At 37.8% G+C, this 25,693-nt stretch overlaps 1 long non-coding RNA gene across 2 annotated transcripts in view; it reads right to left on the minus strand.

Annotated features, from left to right (window-relative positions):
* Positions 1–399: 399 nt before the first annotated feature.
* Positions 400–25,693, minus strand: part of LOC136991679 (uncharacterized) — a 54,640-nt gene continuing 29,346 nt past the window's right edge. For both annotated transcript variants that reach the window (XR_010883893.1, XR_010883894.1), the window contains exons 3-4: positions 3,644–3,884; positions 400–1,168 (exon numbers count right to left, since the gene is read on the minus strand). This is a non-coding gene — a long non-coding RNA (uncharacterized lncRNA). The remainder of the gene's footprint in view (positions 1,169–3,643; positions 3,885–25,693) is intronic.

Consider the following 25,693-nt stretch of genomic DNA (forward strand, 5'->3'; position numbering starts at 1 on the left):
ACCCTTTGGCTTTCTCCATGTAATTTCTACTTGCTAAAAGTGCTCAAAGCTCCCCGTGATCTTTTCTTATTGTCTCCATTCTACCACTAAATAGGTAGCAACATCCGGATTTGTATGTAGAGCTGGGTTTTTTGAGTGTCATGGGCAGGATGAGAAAGAAGCCTGAAAAAAGGAGGAGTGTGGAAAGTGGAGCATGGTAATGGGCACAGACCTTAACCTGTAGGAAACTAAGCGGCTGTAGGAAAAGTTTCATCTGTGGAAAATGGCACTGCTACTTTCCAGTTAATAATAAATAAATAAATATATAAATATATATATATACACACACACATATCACACAGGAAAACAAAAGATCGTATATTTAATATTAATTTAATATTATTTAATATTTCATCCCACTACAACACCATCCAGTGGAGGGCACCAGCTAGGGTGAAGAAATCCCAAGCAGAATACTATTAGAATATTGATCACAAAACATCCATTCAAATCTTCAGAGAAAGACAGTCAGTATTTTGCTCATCAAAGTCATTTTGCAGCAATACTTTATTACTCTTACTTCAGTTACAGCTGGGCCTAGTAGCCTCAGTCTATCAAGGCTTAATATTTAATTACTTAAATATTGTTTATGTTGTTAAAATGTCTGTTGTTATATTAACTCAAAAAACAGAACAAAAATTTTTTTGGGGGGTTGTTTTAGTCTGTCATGTCAATACAAATGTAAGATATTTTAAAGCTGTTTATACTTGATATTATTTTTGGTATCAGCGAGCTGTCTTCATTCTGAGTGAGGTTTATACTATAATCCTAAGTACTTTAAAAATATGCTAGTGGAAGTTAGCTGGCAGACTGTGCAACATCATCTACTATTAAAATACAATGTAATATGCTATTCAGAATAATTTTATTCTTAACAAAATGTCTTGAGAAGGCTTATTCATATTTTGGGCTAGAAAGTCATTAAAAATATATTCAAATGTATACAGCAAAGCTATTATCGGAGTTCAGAGACTTAAGCAGTTCTTGCTGAGTCAAGCATTCCTGGAAAGGAGGCTGATCCTGAAAACACATCCAACATTCAAATATAGCTGCACCAGCAGGTACCTCTATAATTAAAGTCTCTTCATTCTTCAGTCAGTATCCCTGTCAATCTCTTTAAGTTCTGCTGCTGTAATCATAAACAAGAGAAAACAAGTAAGTATTTAAAGTTAGTTTTTCTTGCAGTAAACAAGAGGAGCAGAATAAACCTCATCTAAAGTTGAAAGCTACCAACTCATGGAATGTGAGTTAGTTAAACTTACTATATATTTTCTCCACTTTCACAGACAGAAATAGGTCAAAATAAAAAAAATGTGCTGTAAGCCTCCCAGAGAAATAGTCCATCATGAAGCATAAAAGAAAAAAACAAGACACATCTTTGTGCTCTATACATGCACATCCCATTTATAAGCCAGAGATTTCTGTCTGAATTCTAGGCAGGAGTTTTACAGCTGTCCTGACCATTTATTTTTATTATTATTTTTTTTTTTTTAATGAGGAAAATGTATATTAGCCTCAGTGCTTCCAGACATACCATTGATCAAAGATTAACATATGTACAGAGATCAGGAATGCTATAATTATTTCCTTTGGAGACCTTAGGGATAATATGACTGGACAGGACATTTACATTCCTAGCCAAACATACCCAAACATAGGTCAAGTTAAATGAAGTTTGAATTTCAAGAGCCATAAAATAGCCTGTTCAGCAATAAGTGGGGGGAAAAAGAAAAAGTGTCTAAGTAATCCTATACTGTTATTAAATTAAAAAAAAAAAAAGTGTTTAAGTAATGTTTAGGTTGTGACATGAACTGACAAAAGCCAGAAAATTCAACATTACGCTGACACCTCATGCCTTGCTCATGGCTTAGTGAAGAGAAGGAGAAATAGATATTACAGCATGAACTGAAGACAGTATCAGCATCAGTTTTGAATTTCCTGACTTTCTGTCAGCTTGCATCACTACGTTAGTGTTATTTAAACATAAGTTTCCTTACAGTTTAATTTTAGGGAAAGACAGACATTGCGAAGCAAACACACTCATTCTGCCCCAGAGACCAGAATCATTTTTACAACTGCTTTTGCAGATAAAATGGTATTTAAGTGATTTCAAAAAGTGTATTATTTTCTAGTAAATATATTTTTTCTGTAGTAATTTCTTAGTTATTATTACAAATATTGTTTGTGGAATTTACTTCTTATGGCCACTTATAGTTTATCAGGTAAATACACATTTTGGTGCAGGATCAAATTTTCTGTATTTGCATTATTTATGCATTAGTTTATAACTGTTCCTGAAGAAGTGATATTGCCCACTTATGTAAATCTTTATTACTTCTTGAATTTATAGGCCTTATTGACCACAACCTATTGTGCTAATCCATCTGTCACACATACCTGTTAAGCCACAGTGAAGCTGTGTAACAAAAATTCCAAAGAAATTTAATAAAGCAACTTGTTCATTCCCGTTTTGTTCTTCAACCAGCTTCCACCCACCAAATGCCTACACTTGCTATTCTAAGCTCTAAATGAAATGTTTGTAACAAGCATGAGCTTTATTTAGTCATATGGGAAAAAAATTCATATTTCACATAATCTACATGATGTTTTAACATCTCCCAGAATTTAAGAAAGCCAAGAAATTACTTCCCCTCCCTTTCAAAGCATCAAGTAGAAAGCCACACAGTTTGTAGGCTAACTACATTGTGCACAGATACAAGAAGTTTCTTCTGTCCTCCTAGAAAAGATCCTGCATGCTACCATCATACATCTCTGCTGCATTTTTCTTCCCATGTTCCAGCAACTCTTTAGTAAGGTCTGTATGAGCAGACTAAAGAGGGGCAGGGTGTTTGCTCGAGCAATGAGCCGGGCTTTTAGCATGACCCTGATGCTCTTCTTGTTCAGGTGCATCTAGCATTATCTCAGACATTCCTGGGCACAGTTTGGAGAACAGAGTGGGCCTGGGATCATTCCCAGTGGGCATTTTGGGGGTGGCCAGCCTGTTTTTTGAGAGAAAACAATTTAGTTGTATGGATGCAAGCTGTACTGTGGAATCTGGCCTCAGAGAGAGAGAATGGTGTATCCTAGTTAGTAGTATAGATGTAGCCTATATGTGCTCTCTCCATATAATTTTCCCTTCTTTACCTCAAACATCCACATGTGAAAAACAATTTCCAAGAAAGTCTCACAGGAGATTTTCTCAATTTTCCTGTTACCAAATCTGAATACCCTAATCTCTGTCTTTATAGAAATATATAGACTCATAGAATCACAGAATACTGTAGGTTGGAAGACACCTTGGGATGTCATCTGGTCTAACCCGGCTCAAAGAAAGCCAATTCTGAAGTCACATTAGGCTGCTCAGGACCTTGTCATGATATTTTCTTTGTATGTTGATCTTACAAAAAGAAATTATTTTATTCTGTTTGAAAATATCTAGACAAATTTCACTACCAAAGAGTAAACACTACATGATGAATCCTTTTGCTTCAGAATAGACTAACAACTTCACAGAAAGAACTACATATGTCTGAAAAATTCAGTTAGAGGAAAAAGTGCAAAACCACCCAACAGTGCATCACATAAGGACCAGAAAATAACATGCCTGAATTTACTTGGTGTGATAGACAGCTCTCTCTGAACTCTTCAAAAAGCACTGAGTGCCTCAAGATAGAAAGGGAGGGCAGAGGTCTCAATCTCCGTTCTTCCTTCATACAGTCAATGCCTCTGGCGTGGGGGACCAATGACGTCCTATGATGTGATGACACAAGACGTGTCCCTCTACCAAGGAGAAGCATGGGAAGTATGCCAGGTGCTCAGAAGCAAAATGCTTATTGGAGTTGTTCCTGGGTGATACCGTAAAGACAAAAATTGTCCCCCAAATTGTCTAATGCAATTCAAAATTCCATCATGACATTGATATAAAATATAGAATTGATCAAACATTTTTCCTCAAAACCAAAAATATGCCCATATTTGAAAACATATATTTTAATGACAGATGTGAATTTTAGTTTTATAAAGGCTTCCCCCGTCCCCGTCCCCGTCCCCGCCCCCCCCCCCCCCCCCAGGAAAATATTATTTTCCAATCACAAAAGGTATTGAATAGAGTGGAAAGAATGTTTAGCTTGCTCAAGCTCTTTGTATCATAGAAAAGAACAGTGTTAAAGAGAAAAAAATAGTTTTTCTCTATATGTACTTTCTCCTGGATCATCCATCCAGGATGATATGCCTCAAAATGTATGCCTCAGAATGTATGCCTCAGAATTCCTGAGACTTTTTATTTACAGAAACAGGTGCTGAGAAGCTAATGGGACTCATGTAAACCCAGTTGTATACAGTATCATAAAATTAGGCAGATATTAGAAAATATTTAAATGATAATATTTATAAAATGAAGTATACTGAGGATGCCACTAAATGCAATCACATTCAAAAACACAAATAATATCTTTTTACTTTCCCACACAACCTCCAGCATGCTAGTAGCAGAATATTTCACAATCTCTGGCTTTTCTTTTTTGCAGTTGGTCCCAGCAGAAGCACTTTGATTGGTATGTAGTTTGGGTATTCGTTGTTTCTTGTAAACATTTTATTGTTGAGCAGCAAGGTTGAAGAAATTAGCTCTTAATTTGAATCAGAAAGGAGTTTAGATGATCAGATTCTTCTACCTCTTAGAACAAGAGATTTCAAAGCTTATGAAAAAGCTCATGGGGACTTCATGGGACTCACAAAACTGATCCTGTTAATTCTGTGTGTGTGTGTGTGCACATGTGTGTGTGTGTGCATGTGTGCGCACGCATGTGTACACGTGCCTGCATGTGTGTGGACTGGGGGATGAACCAGTTTCCCAGAACCAATACTACCAAGGTAACCAGTCCTGAATGCTTAGATACTTGTCCTACATGACTGAAATGATGATGGGTTGATGGTACTGGTTTGCTTGTTTTCCAGTAAGACTATTTGAACATCCAGAGGCAAAAAGAAAATAAAACAAATAAAAAGGTATAGATGCTGAAGATCAGTTCAAAAGTCTGAGGACAAATTCTTTTCATGGGAGAGGAGACTACAGAAGAGGCAAGCTTACCCAGCCTGCTGCTGTTCTGCTACAGTTACTATTGCAGTTTAGTTTGGACCAGTCTTATCCGGCTGCTCTTCATCCAGCTGCTGATTTGGATGAGTCAAAGAGGAAGACAGGAGTAACTGTATATTTACAGTAGAATTAAGTAATGTAAAGTGGCTTCTCCAGAACTGGCTATCATCACGTTGACATTGGCTAAACATTCAGTGAGGCCAAAATGGGCAATATTTGATAATCTGTAGGTGTTACACAACAGAAACTGGAAACAGCTGAAACATCTTCATTGCAAAATCAGTCCAGCACCACTGGTCTCCCTGCCCTTCCAGCATTTCAGCAAGGAACAAAAGTGATAAAAGTGCTTGCCTATTTGGGGAAATTTATCATGAAAATTGAGTATGGTCATTATATCAAACTCTTGAGATAGTCACTAGATGGGCAGTGTGTTTACTTCATATAGTATACAGGTTTTACCTCCTAAACATTTCACTGGGTAAATGCAAAACAATTCTAAATGTTTCTAGCAACTTCTTTAATGTTTTAGTAAATTTTTTGATAATCTCTTTGGTTTTCTGTTATTTATCATAACACCACATAATCAATCGCCACGCTGTATTATAATTGGCAGTTATTTTCAGAGAAATTACATATTTCCTGATTATTACCAGTTATTCTCCATTTACAGCTTGCAAAAACACTAATGGATTCATCTTAACAACGTTTAGAAAGCTGAGAGTGAAGAGTTTAGTCCCACTGAGGCACAGAGGCTCTCACAATGGTCAGTGAGGATTTTCCCATTCCCATTTCTAGACTCAGTGCAGACAAACAAGCTATAGTATATTTAAAACTGGAGGCCACAGATTTATTAAATCTGATGGAAGAATTACCCTCAAACTACTAATGCAGCAGCTCCCATGAAAAAATTTTCTGGCTGCCAGCTTCTCCAAATCTCAGGATGAAATGTGAGGGCTACAGCTCCTCTGTATCCTGAAACTGTCCAGGAACATTTCTTTCTCTTCCTCTCTCCAGAAAAGAGAACAGATAAAAGGAGAAGGATGGCTCTGTACTGCATGACCCTTGGAGTCATCCATTATTAATTTGTAATGTCATCTTCTAGTCTCATGCTTAAAAAGTCTACAAAGTTCTAAGGATTTTAAATAAAACTGCATTCACCATTTGAACTAACAGCTTAAATTAATTTAAACACCAAGCAAAATAGAAGGAAAATGAAAGCAGTTTCTAAATTATGGTCCTAAGGGAAATCCAGAGTCAGGACAAAAGATAACCTCACATCAGAGATATGGAAAAGACTTTAAGAGTATCCTAGAATATGACTATGCTCTTCTGTTATCCCTGCTGCTTCCCTCCCAGCAAGATCAGGAACAGACGAAACAAACTCCAGGGTGAAACGTATCCTTGCCTTGCTCACCACAAAGTTGTAAAAGGAAGGAAAAAGGATGAGAAGATAAAGAACCATCTTTTATGCCACAGTACACCTAGAAGAGTAAAGAGGAGTCAAGGAATCACGTACCAATTTGTGCTGGTTCAGATAACCTCCTGCCCATTTTGGAGAGGGGTATTTCTATTACTCCTAATCCCACAAATGCACCCTGACTAGCTAGCAGAGTGCCCGTACACTCAGCAAGGTAACATTAGTTATGGAGCTGCTTATGTGTTTCAAGGAAAGCACTTGCTGCAATTCCTTGCTGAATCAGGCCCATGGTAAACTGGCGCTTATCTGGAGTTGCTGTTCCTTCTGGCATATTGTTTCAATTCCTCCTTCAAAAAAGAGAGGGAGAAACAAGTGGCTCCCTGCTAGATAAGTAACAGATCTACTCTGTCAGAAAGACTGTCTCAGACCTCACAGACAGAGCCAGTCTGGGACATTCTGCAAACTTTCCTAGACACTATCCAAAATACATGGTGCCCCGTTTTTCAAATATCACACCATTTATCTGTGCTTTCTGGAAACATTTCAGACAGACACACAACATACCAAGATGATTGCTACAAAATGGAATATTCCTTCTTCCTATCTAAATGAAAAATGGTGGCAGCTCTTTCTTTGGAGCAAAATTAATGCTCACCAGCACACACATGCAGGAAGATCAAGTCAAAGCTCAGTTTACAAAGTGAGTGCAAACATGGGAGTTTTGCATGAGGAAGGAAAGGAGAATGGAGCTGATATTTGGCCAATGTTCACTTCTAGAATTAGGCCTGCAATTTTACATGCATATGTAATTTTTCACGTTATTTTTCTATGCTTCAACTGTCAAGACATTTTTGGAGGCTACTTTGAGAAATGTAACCTACAGAACAGAATGCATGAAATGGAGCACAAAAGGGAAAGTTTCATGTATACTTAGGCTAACTTCTAATTTTTTTACCAGACTTCATTCTCGTTACTGTACATTGAAAATTTGTATATTAAGGCAGGGAATATTTCAGTAATGTGTCAAGAATTTTGCTTAATTGGGATACAATTAAACAAACAAACTTACTTTCAGCAACTGAATACCAAATGCTCAGAATACTTTGTGTAAGTAGAACTTAGGAAAAGGCCCTGTTATTAATAAATGCAACCACCACGCACTTCAGTTTGGAAGAAATTCACAAGCTATCCAGCCTTTGGACAAACTTAGTAATGGAAAAACCTTATGTGAAAGTTCTACAAACACTTTTCCCTTATATTCATTTTATTAATTTATTTATTTGTGAAACAAGATATCATATTGGAACTTAATAATTTATTTCTCATTCAAGTAAAAAAATATATATATATTTTAAACAGACTGCTACCTTATTTTTAATTGTTACAACTAGAAAATGATTAAAACTAAAGTAAAACACATGGAGAGGGTGTGGAAGAGCTTTCACAGTGCTTAGCTCAGGTGTATAAGAGGGGACTCTGGTATCCTTAAGCCTTTTACATAGTCAGTGGAGAAAAAGAGAGAAACTCTTCCCAGGGAGTGCTTCAGAAGAAGGATTAATTTTAGTGTTCTGAATTACTCTCTGTCAAAGACCCTTAAAGAAATTCAGAGAAGGTCAGCAAGGGTGAGAAATGCTCAAGGAATGAGTAAATAAGCTAGGACTCTTCAACATGGAAACAACTGGCTGAGGTGTGAATATGGCAGAGGCCTATGAAATCTTGGGTAACATGAGGAGGGTGAAGGGAGATCAATTTTTATTTGACTTCTCTACTATATGAGCTAGTGATCATCACCTAACTGAACTAGCAGTTGGCAAGTTCAAACACTGACAAAAAAGCTGATTTCTCACCTCGTGCCAAGGGAGCTGTGCAACTCTCTGCCACCAGAGGTGAAGGCTGCAAGATGTTCACACATATTAGAAAGTAAAGTGGACAAGCAAGTGAACAAGTTGAGAATGACTTTGTGACTTATGAGGCTTACTACTATCTCTGGCTCAAGAAGTCCATAAACCACAATTTACTGGAGCTGGGAGGACATACCAAGATAAATATCAAATCTGTCCTTGTTCTGGATTATACTCTTCCCTCAGCATCTACACCTGGCCATTGCCAAAGAGGGCTGAAGGGACCTTGGTCTAATTCAGCATGGCTGCCCTGTTTTTACATCTTATATTATGTCCTTCACAAACTAACCTCCTAATATAGACACCAGCATTAAAAGCTGAAGGTTGAAGTCTGGGTAAATCCTCTGCATGGGAATAGGTAAAACTCTTGTACACATGAAGACAGAGAACAATTGCAATAAATTCCTCTATGAAAAGTTAAACCCTGAAATTTTAATTAGGCCGAATGCACTCTGTTGCACTACCCTGAAGCAACCTTGGAGGCCAGCTGGCATCCTTTTAGTGACCTCTTTACTTTTATTGGGGAAATACCTGATGCCAGTTCTGTATTTGGAACATCTTTTCTTTGCTGAGTCAGCCCACACATGTTGGCTGAATCTGTTTTGGAGGAACTGGGAGGGGAAACGGGATTATTAATCTCATCAGTCTCAGTCCTGGCAAACATGCAGAGAGGAAGTAGTTACTCTCTGGAAACTATTTCTCTTGAACTTAAACCTGAGATGTCTAGAGAGTAAGAGGACAGTTTAGGACTCTCTATTTTCCTGTATGGCTGGAAGCCAGGCTATGATCCGGAAATAAGTTTTAACACTGCCTTTTCTCAGATAAACTCCAAACTTCTGCATTCAGAATTTGGCTGAGTAAGAAACACATTAAGATTAAATGTTTTACATCCTTGAATTTAAAAGCAGGATTAAGTTGAAATTAAATAAGACTTTTGTTTTGTTTTGCTTTGCTTTTTTTCTCCCTGAAAAGATAATGATAATACATTTTACTGCTCCTGAGACACTTCATTGATAAAATAATTTCTGGTGGCTTCCTTCTGCGTAGCAAATAGGACTTGAGAGAGCCAATAGCGCTGGGTCACATCTTGAACTCTGTAAGTGCATTGCTACAACTTTGGTGAGTTAGAAGGCTGTAGTGGTTAATCTGAATTTAGGAACCTAGTTCCATAGTTAAGTATTAAAATCCATCTCCAGTGATAACAGTTTCAGCTGCTTATGACTAAGAACTTTTCTCCTAATTTCTTGGAGAAAGGGTGATGATTATTTCTCTCTTGGTCAACCATGATGTTGTAGGATATATATTTGTGAGGCAAAAGTTCTCCATTTTGAAATTTTGGGACCACCTGTACTCCCTGACTATTCTGAGATTTAACATTTGCATTGAGGCACAGTCAGCTTTGTATCCAAAGGAGAAAAAACTCATTAATCCTGAATAGTAAAATTATATTAAAAAAAAAAAATGGAAACCTGCTAGATAAAATTGTGAAAAACTGCCTTTTTAATGAATAGTTGTATATTTTCAAGCATTCTTTCTATAATCATCTGTTTTTCAAGCCAGTCAATTCAGAGGCAGAGAGACATTTCCACACATGCATCTATAATGCAATTTATCCCATTCTGAAAAAGATGTCTAAGAGGGATGGGATGATCTGCTCCAGAAGTGCCTATATTTTCCTATTGACCATGGAGGGACCCTGACTCATTTAGACTCAATATCTAGCTTCTAGATGGCTGAAGCAAGGAGAGGTCCATTCTTATCCTGGTATTCAGTTTCATTTTCAATGCGAGTCTTTCTGTTCCCTCAATCTGACATCCTCACTCCTCCTCAAAGCAGTAAAGTCCTCAGCTGTAGAAGAAAATCCCTCCATAAGGTACCAGGGAAAAGATTTTGGATGCCAGACTGTCTACGACAGAGATGAATCTGAAACGCTTTGAGGTGAAGAGTCCAGTTTGACCTATACACAGCCATGGTGGGACGTTCTCTCCAGCTGGCCCTGCTGATCAGGCAAAGACAGTAAAAATGTCTCCAAGATTTCTTCAGCACAGAGCTAAAGCTGAGAGTCACCGGCTGCCTTCCAGGGATTTTTACATGAATGCAGAAGAGCAGAACAGGCTGAGGGCAGAGCTGAGCAGGACTTGGCTTATGGAGAGTTAGAAAGGAGTATAGTACAACGTGCTGGAGAAATTATGACAGTTTTTCTGCAGGCAGCTGTGCACAGGCAATCTGTCAAGGCTGTTTAATTACCAACAAGTCTATTTTAGCCCCTGGATTAGCAGGGACAGGGGAGGGTCTTTCAACCGTGGAGTGTGTTCAGTCCTGTGTCTCCAGAAACCATTATGATTTCCTTCTAGCAGTCTCTGGAACACACTTTTCACCTTTGACAGTTAACATGCAAACCCATAACTGCATTATTTAACCTCTTTCAGGTAGAATCTCCAAAATCTCTGTGATTTCATGGGCGGCCCTTCTTAAATTAAACTGGGTGTTTCCATTTTCCATTTTACTGAAGCTTCAAGGAACAGTTTGGAAAGTGTTGACATCAAGAAACAAGCTGAGAGCAAGTGGTGCATGCTTCTCCGTGTGCTGTATATAGAGAATGACACCCTTTTGCTTTATGGCATTGTGTGTTAATAAAATTATGTCAACAGCGTCAATAAACACTGTAAACCCTTTCTGAGCCTCATGATACATGTAAAAAAAATAAATCCTATAGATCTCTCACATTGGCCAAGTTCATTTCTGGTATCATGTACTTCAAGACACAATTAAAGTATTTTTTTATTATGCAAGGTAAAAAACAAAGTGATTCTAGCTCAGAGCTAACTATGAATGAGGTTAATGTATGGCAAGCTATAATGCTAAAGAATGAACTGGCAGTTGTACTGTGTGGGCTTTCTCCCGCTCTGTGAGGCTCACTCGTTGGAAGCCATAAAATCTGGCTGGTATAACAGAAGTGTTTGTAATTAGAGTTAATGGAGTTAGTTGAGACCACAGGAGGGGGAAAGTAGCTTTGATCCCAGGTGGCCTCATAGCAAGAAGGCTCACAGCAAGGGAGCATTCTGAATTGGAAAATATTAGAGGCATTTGCTGCAAAACCAAGAAGTCACTGCTGGAAAAGACCTAAGAATATAATTTACAAGCAGAACTAATTTAGTTTCTCATCTCTATCTCTTCAACATCCTTCTCTCCAGTCACAACATTCAAAATAAGGCTGTTTTTGTTTTTGAGATTTATTTTTTATTGAAAATGCTAACTTGTTCTTACAGTTTTTAAATGGTTTTTGTCAGGAAAGGAAAGGGTAGGATGAAGACAAATCATTCCTAAAAGTGTAGCGTCACATTCACTATTATTAATAATCATATAACACTCTTGCTTCATAATTAGTAATTGCTCTATCTCATAGCTTTGTGGGGTTTTCTATTACTTGATGTCATGCCATTATTACCAAGTGGACACTTTTAGAAAACCTGTGAAATAACTACTGTACTTAATGAGTATCACACTGAGATTTCAGCTCACTCAAAAGTAATATTTAGAGTATCTCTATGGTGTGATCATTCTTTGTAACAGATTTTAGGAACATTACCTAAGATATTTAAAATTACTCATTACTTAAAGACATTATGATTTACACCAATAAACTAAGTGATCATTTCAGCACAAGCAGATAGGAATTCTGTTTGCAGGATGCATTTTTTCATAAAAAAAAAACCTCCGAATTTTATTTACACTTATTCTTTTTTATCATCCCACACAGTGACTGAATGATTTTAAAATCTATCCCAAATTATTTTAGAGTAAAAAGAAAAAAAAATCAGAAGAAAGAACAAATTAAAGAAATTTGACAAAAACTGGGGAAGGACTTTGTCTTTAGCTGAGGACTAAGGCTGGAATTGGAAACTGTTGAGATGGAGGGACATGTATTCCAAATAACAAAATCTATGAAGACAATCATGATTCCAGCAGTTTTTCAACATCAGTACTTGAATATTAAAGCAAAGGGATGTAAAGTATATAAAGAGAAAGTATGCTGAGATACTTCAAACTGCCTCAGGTTCATGGAAGATTTTTTAAAAAAGGAAGGTGACTTTTAGTCAGATATGGAGATATATGGGAGAAGACCAGCAGGCATGAGCTAGTCATAGATCTCTGAATTTATGAAAAGGGAATTAGCAGGCCTGGGCTTTGAGGACCTCTCAGATGGGAAAATTTTGAAAAAAGGGTCCACAACAATCCTGCCAGAGGAGATGAAAATGTGTACAGTTCTTAGCAGAGCAAAGCTGATGTTGTACAAGTGAAGATATGCATAACTGCTGGAAAAAAAAATACTTGGAACTTAAAGTTGCAGGTGAACCCATGTGTACAGGCACTTTCCACAGGGAAATAACATCAGGCTATATACTAACCAGAAGCAGACAATCATAGGATCATGATGGGAAGCTGTCAGGAGTGATTCAGGAGCACAGAAAAAGGCAGAATGGGAAGTCATTCGGAACCACCAGCTACAAGCATGGCTGCAGGGCACATGGCCTGCGTAGACATGGCAGAAGATGACTGTGCCCTACTAAGAAAGGGTTTAATACATTTTATAGTTTCAGTAGCTCGTTATTTGGTTAATCCAAAATATTGTTGAAAATTCCTGCTAACCTGCCAGAGCTCTGAAAAGCACTAATTTGCTGAAAACAGTTCAAGCAAAGTTTGAGGCTTGGAGGTGCTTAGCACTTAAAGGGTGGATTACACATAACCAAATAAAATGTTGGCTCTGGGAGGTGGGATGAAGGCAAAGGGAATCTCAGTGCAATTAAATATAGCATCTTGAAGAAGCTTGTATAATTTTCTTACACAGACTATTGTCATTCTGTTCTCATGCTGATCTCAATATCCTGCATTAGCAATAGCGATTTAAGTATAAATATTTCAGCTTTATATTGAGTGTCAGAAGGCGCAAGGAAAAAGATGGCAAACAGGCTGATCTCAGATCTCTGCTAAATGCTCTAAGATCTCCTCTGACATTACACCACTGCTGTCACACACATACAAAGAGATTTATGTGTCCATCCAGTCCTTTAACTGAATTTATTAAAGATGGTATTTCCGTCTTAGTGAAAGTGACTGCCAGCTGAGTCCATTCCCACACTTGAACAGCATTTAGCAAAGATAAAAAGGAATTTATCAGTAAACTATTTTTCTGGTTTTCTGTGCACCTTTCACTCCCCCACCCCTTATTTTTTCACCAAATATCAGCATTCTCTATGGAAAACAGTCACTTCCTTTCCCTCTGATTAAAATCAGCAGTGAAGGAAGGCAGGCGGGAGAGGGGGGAAAGGAGGAAAGAAAGAACCATCCTACTGCACTGGCGAAAACCTGAGAATGATCAATTAATCTTCTGTTTTCAATCTGTGAGTTGTGCTGTCTCAAGCCAATAGTCTTTACTTGTACAAATAAAATAAACAAGTTACAACTGATTGACTGTGCTGGGAAAAAAAAAAAAAGTGGGAAAATGCATCAGCAGAAAGTTTAACAATGACAAGCAACCCTTGGAGTAATTAGATAAATTTCTGGGAAATCTGAGATTCTCCAAACATTTTCTTGTACCCAGTGTTCTGATTCCAGCACGCCTTATGCACTATGGCTTTGATTACAAATGAATCAAGGCTCATCTTTTTCTTGGGCCACGGCAAGTCCATTCCCAGCTTTTAAGAAAGGAGGGTTTTTACATGCTAAAATCATCTGTGATTTATTGCCTCATGGGCTCATCTGGGTTTAATTTTTTAGTCTGGCACCAATTCCCTAATTGATTTAGTCAGTTCATTCCATTTCTCAGTCCTGAGACTCCTCATCTGTAAAATTGGAGGGATGATAAACATATAAACACATCAGAAGCCCCGACAGTAACTTACTGGAGCTCTTGTGAAGATAGTGGGGACATAAATCCATGGTCTCAGAGCAACGACGTTACCCTGCAGTACCTTGCCAAATTTAGTACCCTTTCACTCCAGGTCTCTGGATGTCATCAGTGAGGTAATGAGTGCATGTTCCAACACACTGAGGTGGGAACATTCTGCAGCTTCTTGCTGCTCATATCTGTGCAGGAAAATGGAATTCCACCATGTCACCACCTGCCTGTGGTCTCCCCTCGAACAGCGCACCTGGCTCTATGCAATTACCTTCTACCAGCTGATAATGTATATTTGTAGTGCCTGATTCCAATAGAGATGACAGTCATGATGGAAAGAATAACTATTTTCCTCATGTTTAAAAAAAGTTTTCATAGGTGATTAAAAATGACCTGTAATTTAAAATAAATACAGTTTATTTCACCTGATCTCATGTTCACTGCAACTAAGTAGGGAAAAGGAAAAGAAGAAAGGGTAACAGGTGTTGAGCTGCTTCTCTGGCCTGCCATTAAACAAAAAAAAGAGTCCTTCTGCAGAAGGCTCACTGTTACTCATTTGCTTTCCAAGGAACTCTCAAGGCAGTGAATAAGCCAGGAGACAACTCTCCTTGCAGGACAGAAGTTACCAGCCTGTGCTTGGCCAGCCCAGAAACCACCTTATATTTCTGCTTCATGGCCTGCTTTTTTTTTTCTCAAAACAAAAAAATAGCAAATGACAAATTATACATATCAATGAGAATGCGAGATAAATAATTTTTGCAAACATTGTATTTAAACCATTTGTAGACTAATGCAGTTTTTCAGCAGTAATATAGGAGACACCTTGAAAATAATATGACAGCAGAAATGAGAGCAGAGAAAATGTTCTGAAAGGGCTGAAAAAAGGTATTTGTATTTGTCCCACTGTCATCCCGATTCTTCATCTTTTTTATTTCATGATTTCTTTCAATACTTTAAGTACTCAGTACAAAAGCACATAGGAACATTTTCCCACTGGCTCAGGGAACTAGAAGAAAATGATGGCAACATTACCAGGAGATAATAAACAGCACAAGTACCAGAAAGGCAGACAACGGCGCCAGTTTACAGACCGTAAAACCTGCAGACTGCTGTTCTGATGTCTCTGACAGGAACAAAACTTTCTAATTTCTCTCACCAATGAAACAGTCTTTATCCCTGAGAAACATTTCCTGAGATCACACTTTCAAGTATAAACATTATTTTGTATCCTGATAGTGGGCAGAAGGAAAAATTCCTTTTATTCTAGAAGATAAGAAAATAAGCAAACATAACTCTTCTAATCATTTTTTCTTTACATGCCCTGGATTAGAAAGAATGTAGCAGATGCTTTTTCTCAGTTACTCTTTATCAAGAATATTACATACAGATGTATTTTGGAAAGTTTATTTTTCTTTCAGTTAAAAACAAAAAAATGTTCCCTCGGATGGGGAACACCTCTTTCAAAGCTTGGCTTGCCAAAATTTTAGTGGTCACTGGGGAATTCTAGTGCATGAATTCTTAGTTAGGAAAGAAAAAAAACCCACTATATAATCTTTGTCTGAAAACGCGCAGAAAAATTCAGAAGTTATTTTCACAGCATTTAATGTAGTGAGAACTTTTATTTTCATCATGTGTCTGATTCCCAAACTTCTGCCCATCTCAGATTCATTTGCTTGGTGCAAGTTCATATTTATCTCTCTGATGTATTCAATTAAGGTTAAGATTATTTTTATATCTGGGTTTCCCAGACGTGTCCTCTTTTTCCATTACAGAGCATTGTCTGGATGGAATTTGATGTTCCTGAATATCTGTCTGACTTCTGCATGTCCAGGTGAGCAATAGATGCCAGGGAGCTGGAAATGCCAGATGTGCCCACTGCAGGCATGCATCAGCATGGCAGCAAAGAATGGGGCTGTTCAAGAGATACTGTGCCTGTTGTGGGAAAAGCATCAAACAGGCTGCACTCAACCCAAAAACTGTACAGCCCCCATGCAAGACACCAGTACTTCTGCAAAGTATCACACCTATCGACCCCATCTAGCGAGCCCACCAGACCTCCAACACTGTTTGGGTCAGAGAGGCCCAGCACTTCCTGGATGTTTGAGGTATGCTGTATATGTGCTATCTAAGTAGGCATGTTCATTTCTTTCTGGGATGTCCTGGGTATAAATGCGGTGGCCATATCTAAGGGGGCAAGACATGGTATCTCAGTAAAAAGTGACTGACTAGTGGGGAGATCAAATGGCATGCCAAAATCCTAAAGGAAGTGTGTGGCAGGGTCAGAAGTAGGCTGCCTTCAACTTCTAACTTCCAATAGATCCCTACTGAACACTTTAATCACACAGTAGTTACTAACCTGAGTGCTGCAGTCTTTGTGTCTTCAAGCCATAGGGTTGAAGAAGACATCTGTCAAATGCTTCACATGCGGTTGTACACTTTTAGTACACAGATATCTGATGACTGGTTCTATCAATTCTTAAAAAGCACAGATTTATGTCAGCTCCTATTTAGAAAGCTTCCCTAGAGTCATAGAGGAGTATTTACCCTTTTTAGACTATCATCATGAATAAAAGGAAGTGCATTTACATTTATAACAAGGAAATGACCATTTTCTAGTACCACATGAAAAAAATAAACAGATCATTTTTGTTTGAAGACTATTTTAAAATTCATGAGTCCCAGGGTGTTCTAGTGGCCTCCTTCACGTGTGAAATTATCTGAATGTTGTAACTAAGTTTTATTCTTCTTGGAGTAGTATCACTTCAAAGAAATAATGTATTTTAAACATTCTCCAAAGAACATTGCTAAAAATGTATTCTTCAGGACTTTAGAAAAGAAATATATGTTAAAACCTTGTTTCAATTTGTCTGAAATATGATTTTTTTACTGAAAAGTAATTTTGTTTTTTTAATATTAGTAACCATTGCTTGGTATTCCTTTTCATTAATCTTTTCTTATTTCAAGGATGTGAGACTGGATGTACTTACAACTAGTTCCTCTCTCCCCTTGTCCTCCAGCACACATTCACAACACAATTCATTCAGTGAAAAGCCTTGAACTTTTTTTTTTTTTTAACAGAAGGAAAGGGAGAAAAAAAAAAGCAAAGCAAAGCATTGAATTCTCATCTCTCCTCACACACTAGGAGGTAAATCCTGTCTCAGCAGTGGCCAGCCTGTTCTAAACTTTGGTAGATAATTCGAGTAGCGGCAGGCTGCACAGACTTGCTTCTCTAACTGTTGCTTTTTATACAGCTTTTCGAACTTTATTTAGAGGGCATCGGGGAGAACAAACCACAGTTTTTATTAGCTCCCACCTTACAGCAGCCCAGATCCATTCAGAGCTCTACTAAGTCAATTAAAAGTCTTCTTTTGATATCAGAGAGCTTTCAGTCTAAGGGCCCATAGAGAAATATGCTGAATGAGAAATAGATGGGAATGGAAGATGAAAATAATTACTTTGGAAAAATGTGCAGCTTGTTTTATGACATTTTTATAGGCCTTTCTTCAGAGTGAGAAGTGAGCAGCTTGACTTGTGATTATTGTTTTGGCCAGCCTAGAATCTTGCACTGAGAAACTGCAGGAGCTGACTTTCAGGGAACTGTAAATGTCATAATTTTATTAATTGTTTTAACATGTGTTTCTTTTACATGTCTGAAAGCAAATGTAATTGAAAGTTGTGGTTTCTGTGGCATTTCTGAAAATACAATATGACTAACACTGAGGACAAAATCCTATGGAATATAACGTGGAGGAGAAGCATTTATATGAATGTTAACTCTTTTAGTCTGTTTTACAAATTTATGAAAACGTGCAAAAAAATATTATTCCAATTATACTTTGAAACTAATTTTAGTGTTTATTGGATGGATAACACATCCATTAAAATACATGCTATAAATGTTGTTTTGACCCTTGTGAAAAAAGTTAATAGAAATAAAACCATGGAATTCTGTAGAACTTGAAACATTCCTACAGGAAGTGTTTAAAAAACTATATCGGAGCAGGTTTTCATTTGCCTTTTATCTTATGTGTCACACGTAGATGATTTCTCAAAATACATCACAGCCAAGAATAAACCAGGACTTACCAGAGAATACTGTGCCTAGAAAATACAAATAGTCAGAAAGGACATTTCATATTTGTCATATTTAGCTGTCTTATGAAAACATATTTTACTTGTTGTTCACTTATTCTCTCTTTGCTGTTTTCATAGATTTGCTGTGAGCCTAGTTCTCTGTACTCTTTCACATATAGAAAATAATCAGAGAAAACATCTTTTTTTTCTGATTTGTGCTATGGTGAGAATTGTGGGCTAGTGAGTAGTTATATGCTTCAGAAACAAAAACGACTGCCTAACAACAGCATGCTTTCTTTAGAAAAATCTCCCATGCTTCCTGATTTGTCTGCATCAGAAATGTTGCAAAATAATTCCCTTTTCTGATTACACACTATTTCTGCTTTCTAACCATTGTATCCCAGTCACTTCCTCAAGCAGGGTGTAAACAATAAACATCATAAAGAAGTATATTAATACATGAAATCACTAATATTTGCAAAAAGCAGCTTCCACACAGATAATTAAACACCATGCTGAGTAAATATTCAAGCAGTACTTGAGATTCTAATAGAAAGGTAGGAGAAGGGTCACTGATTTGATACTCAGTAGGCATGCAAATAAATTGTAAGATGGAGATACAGAAGAAATTACAGAAGAAATCCTTAGGAACAGGGACTGTCTTGTTTGTATAGCATCCATCATAGTGGAATATCACTTTTACCGGGAGCTTTAAGTGCTTCAGCAACATGAAGAAGAAGAATAAAAAGAATAACAGGAAGTATAATGTGGGCATAGTAAAACTGACAGTACCATGCAGTGATATTCAGCAGTGTTCATTCTCCTTTCAAATGGAAGAGCTTGGTAAATAAGAATGTAAGCTCCTACTTTGTACTAAAAATAGGAAAAATAAACTCTGCAAATAGTTGAGAATAAGAAAATTACTATATGATGGAATATTTTGACCATTAAATCGTGAAAACATGTCTGTGACATACAGACAGTTGTTATCAAATAAAAGAGGGAGTATCTTAACTGTATACTTTGCCATTTGCCATCCAACAAATGCAATTGCTTGCAGCAGGAAGTGAAAGACATTTCAGCCCCTCAGCCCCAGTCCCCCTCCCCACTCTGGAGGCAGGCACACAGCCAGCGTACTGAAAGTCTCAGGCTAGCTGTGTTAAATTGACAGCACATGCACAGCATGACTGAAGAGCTTGAATAACTGTGTGTGTATGCAAAAAGTCTCTGCTTTGCAAGTTCTTTGAGTTGGGTCCCTCTGCACAAATCATGTGGAAGTAGTGTGCCCATGTGTATATCCCTTTAGAGTCTATGGATTCCTGAATATAGCCGTGGTAAGGGGTTCACAATCAAGCCTGTTTTGTTAAGTTTAACAAGTCCTGTTTTTCATTATGGTGAGCAGTTCCTTACTCTGCTTTTTAGGCTGGAATTTCACATTAGCTGTTCTAAGAGCTACCCATCCCACCTCCCCTTCTTTTTCTTCTCCATTCCTGGCAAAATGATTCCTCTGCCTCCCTGGTATTAATGGGTGAACCAGTTTAAGGAGTTAAACCTCACTGAGCAAAAATGAAGAAAGAAAGAGGAGAGGGGAATCATTTTCTGCTGACTTAGCTTCATGGATCAGCTCACCATGTGGTGAGATGAGGCAAGAGCTGGTGTGAGGGAAGAAGAACGGGCACACAGTCAAGAGCCTTGGGTTGGAGTGGGGTTGCTGTTTGGTGGCACAACCTGTCAACTCAACTGTAATGTGAAACCTCACTTTGGCTTTCGTGAAGCAACTTGGTAAGTTGTGCCATAGTATGAGACAAGCAGGCAGAACATGGTTTTCAAAAACAAAAGGGTTCACCTTTGAGGAAATTTCCAATGATTGCTCTTTGGCACTGAAGAGAAAATACAAACTCCTGCTGTTCTGAATTTTTCCTGAAGAATGGTTCACTGAGCCCTGTTTTGGAGTTAAATGTTTTTTGTACAAGAATAGAGTACCACTCACTATTGCTAAGGCAGCTTTAGTGTGGTCTTTCTTCTTTCAAATGATGTCACTGTGTGGAAAACAGTGGATATAGGCTCATAAGTGTTGTAAAAGTTACAAAAAAACACATAAATCTGGAAGCATTTTGCTTATTCTAGCAATTACAGAGCAATACTAGAGAAGACTATTCTCCTTTCATCTGTGAAGGGTTTAGGTAACAAATTATCATTACTCAGATCACCAATGAAATGTGAATGTGCTTAGTTTGTTCTAGTAAGCTTGATTTTCACATCTTTCCTGCTTTTGGAGAACTGCTACTAGTTAAGTCTGCCAGGGGATTAAGACAATCAGAAGGTTTTCTTTGCATTAATGAAAATGCCAGTAAGATACCTCTAATATATCACTACTGACATCCAGAAATGTGACTGAAAGTTAAGGTAAATTACACCTTCAAATGAAGGCTGAAAGAAAGGAGAATGTAGCTGTTTTATGTTGGAACAGGAATCTAATAGAAAAGTGCAGGATATAGGTCTACTACTACATTTTAAGATTTGTTTCTGATCATGCAAAAATGATGCAACAAGAGATTTCCCTGAATCTTGCCCCAGACTTTATTCTTTGATCTAGTCGTGAACTTTACAACAAAATAAATGCTGAACCTCTAGGCTCTTCCAAACTTGGCAATTCAAAATCTGGGTCTGCAGTCCAGTTTTCCAGGTTGATTATTTAGTTTCAAACCATCTTAGAAGAAGGTTTGAAAGAGATGAGCATGAACCAAAACTATAAACCTGTGCTTGGACCCAAGCTGATTAACAGTTCATACTTGGTCTAAACTTTTTCCTCTTTTCTCCCCTTATTTATCAGCACAACAATGACAAACTCATTTGGTTTCTGCAAATGAGAGTTCATTCATAGCTCTTTACCTTGTTCCTACAGCATACAGTATTTCAAGGCAGTCTCCCACCCATATATTAGACTGATCTGGCAGTAATTATAATTTCCAGGTTTGGAGAAAATGAGGTGCATTCAGCCTAATATGGGTAAGCCTACAACAAACTTTAAATGTTTTTTGTGGAAAACACTGCATAGTCCCAAAAGAGAACATTTCTTGAAATCTGGATGAATGCCACTAGGCAAGAAGATCTTCCAAAAGCTATCATATTTTTGGTATAATCAAAAATAATACTCTTATGAAGTTATTGAACATAATTCTATGGTGTAGGACCACAGTGGAATGAAAGAGCCTAGCTTCAATTGAATTTAAACGCAGCCAAACAGTATGTCACAACCAATATATCCTATACTGCACTCACAACCAGTTAGCATCTTTTTTATGCCTCATCACAGCACGTGCCTCATTTGTATTTGCATCCACCTTGCCTGAGAAAGGCACGCCTCACAGGCTGAAAAGCAACACTGTAAAATAACTGAGTTCTTTACATACATTTAGCCTGACTATCTCCATTCTTCTTGGCAATATCAGAGCTCTCTGGTTTAGATTAATTTCCCCAGTTACATATAGCATTGTGTAATTAAGTGTTTTAACTTTTTTGGACTGAGAGTGAAATAAGAAAACAACCTATATCCCCATTCCAAATGTGTGGGTGGTGCAGGAAAAAAATATCTCTGTTTTCACTGGGACATGCTTTGCCTTGCCCCAGACCCTTTCTTAATCAGCCTGTAAATGATTGATCTACACATGCAGCTGCACTATGTTTCCTAAGCCCAGGAATATTAGAAGCTGACGTGGTGAGGAGATTTAATAACCTGAATGAGTGGTCTAAAGCTGAACTGAGTAAGATGTTTCTACTCCCTTGCTTCTCAAATAGCTTTCTCCCATAAGGTAGCACCTTCTGTGCATTGGTAGCCCTGCAAAACTGAGCAGAAGCTAAATCCAAAAAAGGACCAGGGTGTTGATGGAGCAGTATAAAAAGTCAACATTAGCCAAAGAAAGCTAGTGTCATCCTGTAGTCCATATAAGCAAAAAGACTCTTCCTGGGAGGAGCCCAAAGTCAAGTTCTTTCTCTGAAATGCTCTGTGGAGGAGCCAATCTCCTGCAATTGGCTATAAAGGGAGCCTAGGAAAACAACCTTCTCTATCTTTTGGAAATTGCCTTGAATACTGCAACATTAGTATTAGGTATTTTTATTAGCTTAGGTATTTTTAGGTTCTTCTGAGTGGAATATTGAACCATGCAGTAGTGTGCTGACTTCCTGTTTTGGTTTTGGGAGAATGTGGGGTGAACTAGGAAAAATGGCAGAGGGCTAGCTCTTCTTTAAAGAAAAAAAAAAAAATGTTCAGAGTTGGAAGCAACTTCCTTTTATAAAGGAGAGGAAGTTCTGATACAAGCATCCTGTGAGCCAGTCTCTATCCAGAGCAGTTTATGTATTTCACATTAAAGAGCCCTTAGGAAAGGTATCAGAGCTGAGGTTTTTTCCTTCTTCCAAGCAAGTTATTCTAATTACTAAACTAGGGTGTCCTGCTTCAACTTGTGCTTTTTATTCCTGCCCTAATTACTTCAGAATGATTTTCAGCACAGTGTAAGAACTTCAAAATATCTTCATATTCTGGCATCAAGCCAGAATTCCCTAGTGGTTTTGATATTTTCTGGGAATCTAGAAGATGTGGATTCCCAAATGCAGAGGGGAGACTTTAATCTGGGTTTTCAAATCCATCGAGGAGTGAACTGATTACTAGATTACTGTATAAACATACAAAAAAAGTGGAGGTGTGAAGTGCTGCTTTCTCTGAAGTTGTTAAAAAAGAAAGTGCCATCACAATAATATTTGCTCAGGATCCTGTTCTAATAGTTCCACATTAAGTGTACATCGATACTGACTCTGTGAAAAGGCAGGTTTCAACAATTGCCTGAAGAATGACTCTGCTTTGTCAGTTAATGCAAACAATAATTCATCAAATAAATGTGTAGCTCTGCTAGGACTGGTTTGGATTAAAATCATAATGAATTTTTGGAAAGCATCCTTGGATAATGCATTCTATAAGGCAAAAGGAAACTGAGGATTATCTAGAGACTTCCAATTCTCACTAATTTACTTAAACCACATAAACATTCCTTCTTAACACTCACAGTGAATTGTTCCAAATTAAAGAGGTCATTTCTGCTTGGAGATTGGCTGTGATTGAAAAATACTTGCTCAGTCTAAGGATCAAAGGGTTGTAGCAGAATACCCATGGATATATGTATAATTTGGCTTGTGCAAATAGTCAAGATATATTGGTTAGGGATTTCACTGAAAAAAAGCCTAGAAAAAATAAGGTTGATGATGGACAAAATATTACTCAGTTGTTAACATCAGTGAGTAAAAAATAACATTAGTCTTATGCTGAGAATGAAAAATTCTACATGTAGCCAATTCTGGACTTTTAATAGGTCTCACTGGAAAACAGAGTCTCTGAGAGCTAAGGTTACCATATGTCCAGGCTTCCCCTGACATGTCCTTCTGTTCCACACAGAAAACTGTTTGGGAAGAAAAATAAGATTGTGTCATGCTGAGATGAACAGTACAGCACATATGTGCTAGAACTGATATTTCCTGGACGTGTCAGGTTCCCTGAACATGAACACATACATACCATAGCAAAGGTTACAGAAAAATGGCAGCTGTACTGTGAGAGACGTACTTGTGATTGCAACCCATTAAGATATGGAGACACAACCTTGCCACCTTTGCCCCTCACTTTTACAAGCGGCAATAATGTTGGCTGAAGCAGCGCTTCTACCTTCCTCTTTCTAAGGAAAACCTCTGAGATATTGCAGGATAAATGGGATGTTGTTCTCCGTCTTGAATCAGCTCCCCACCACCTGTGTATTCTCACACTTCATTTTCACTGTAAAGGCAAAAGTCTGAAACCCCAGAGACAGGTAGGATATTAAGGAAGTATCAACTTGAAGAAGGGGGATACATGTGCACACACACACACACACACACACACACACACACACAAACCCACACATACATTTTTTTAAAGGTGGATCTCAATGACACACGAAACATATCTTATGGGATATTTTGGTATAAACATGGCAGGACCTAGGGCTTCTGTACTTTAAAAAAAGAATGGGTCATAGAGTTAGATCCACCTCATCTGGGTAGGGAAATCACAATTCTCCTGGCCAAACCCTTTCTTATCCTTAGGAAGTCCACCAAGGAAATGCTAAAGGAAATGCCTAAGAACATAATTATCTAAGGACCCCAGCTGGCTGATGAGGAACCTGTTGTTCTTGCAAATGCTAGATTTAAAGCATGACTCTTTCTGAGGTCTCAGGTAGGCAAATAAACACCTCAGATGGGTTTCATCTCACCAAAATTTAGACAGCTACAGCACAGAATCTCTAGACAACAGAGAGGAATAAACACCTCTGAGGGGTGTCTGCCTGGCCTATACTTGGAAACCCACTGTATGTCCATTGAAAACAGGAACATAATCGGCTTCAGGGAAGCCATGTCTACTTAAAACTATAAACAAGCAGCCATACTGTTGATAAGACTAAAATAAAAGAAGATTTCTGACTGCAGGTGGGAAGACAGATGACGTAAAATAAATTCAATATGTAAGAAATCAATTGCATTCAGAAAAGAAAGCAGGAAAACAAAACACAAAAAAACCCAATAAACTTGAAAGAGAAGGCTAAATTCGTAAGGTGGCTGCTCGGATCCCATCCACAAGATCACTCTTGAAATGAGCTGAGGCAGTCTCAGGCAGTTTATGACAAGTCAAGACAAGACATGACAGTGATCCTGTGGACACTGCTAAAACCAAGAAGTCTTCAACCCATGGAAACAGATATATGGTTAGTTAGAATAGGATTCATGGTATGAATGTGCATATGGACAGTCACTTGAAAGAAACCAAACTATTTTTTAGCAGACAAGATCCTTGATGCAGCCAGTCTGGCATCTTGCCTCTGGCAGTAAATCATACCCAGTGTTTCAGAAATAGCCTCCAAAATCTGACCATTTATGTAATGTGAAATATAAGCAAGAGGAGGAAATTCCCTCCTGATCCTTCTGTCAGCCATACATCCTGGATCATCAGATTTTTATTACCTTTATCTTAGCATGAATAACCAATAATATTGTTACTGGCAATAAGATTAGCCTGCATTAAAAAAAATCCCGTTATTGCAGTTAACTCTGACCTAATGGTGTCTACAGTGTAGTATCTCTTTTTATTTATTCTACCTTTATCTGCCATTAAAAAGCAATACACTTTTCCTGTAATATCAAAAATGGCACATAAGGAAAAGTCACTTACAGAAAATTTGCTTTTTTTTTCTTTT

This window comes from Apteryx mantelli, chromosome 3 (assembly GCF_036417845.1).
Source record: "Apteryx mantelli isolate bAptMan1 chromosome 3, bAptMan1.hap1, whole genome shotgun sequence".
In the NCBI taxonomy this organism is placed as follows: Eukaryota; Metazoa; Chordata; class Aves; order Apterygiformes; family Apterygidae; genus Apteryx; species Apteryx mantelli.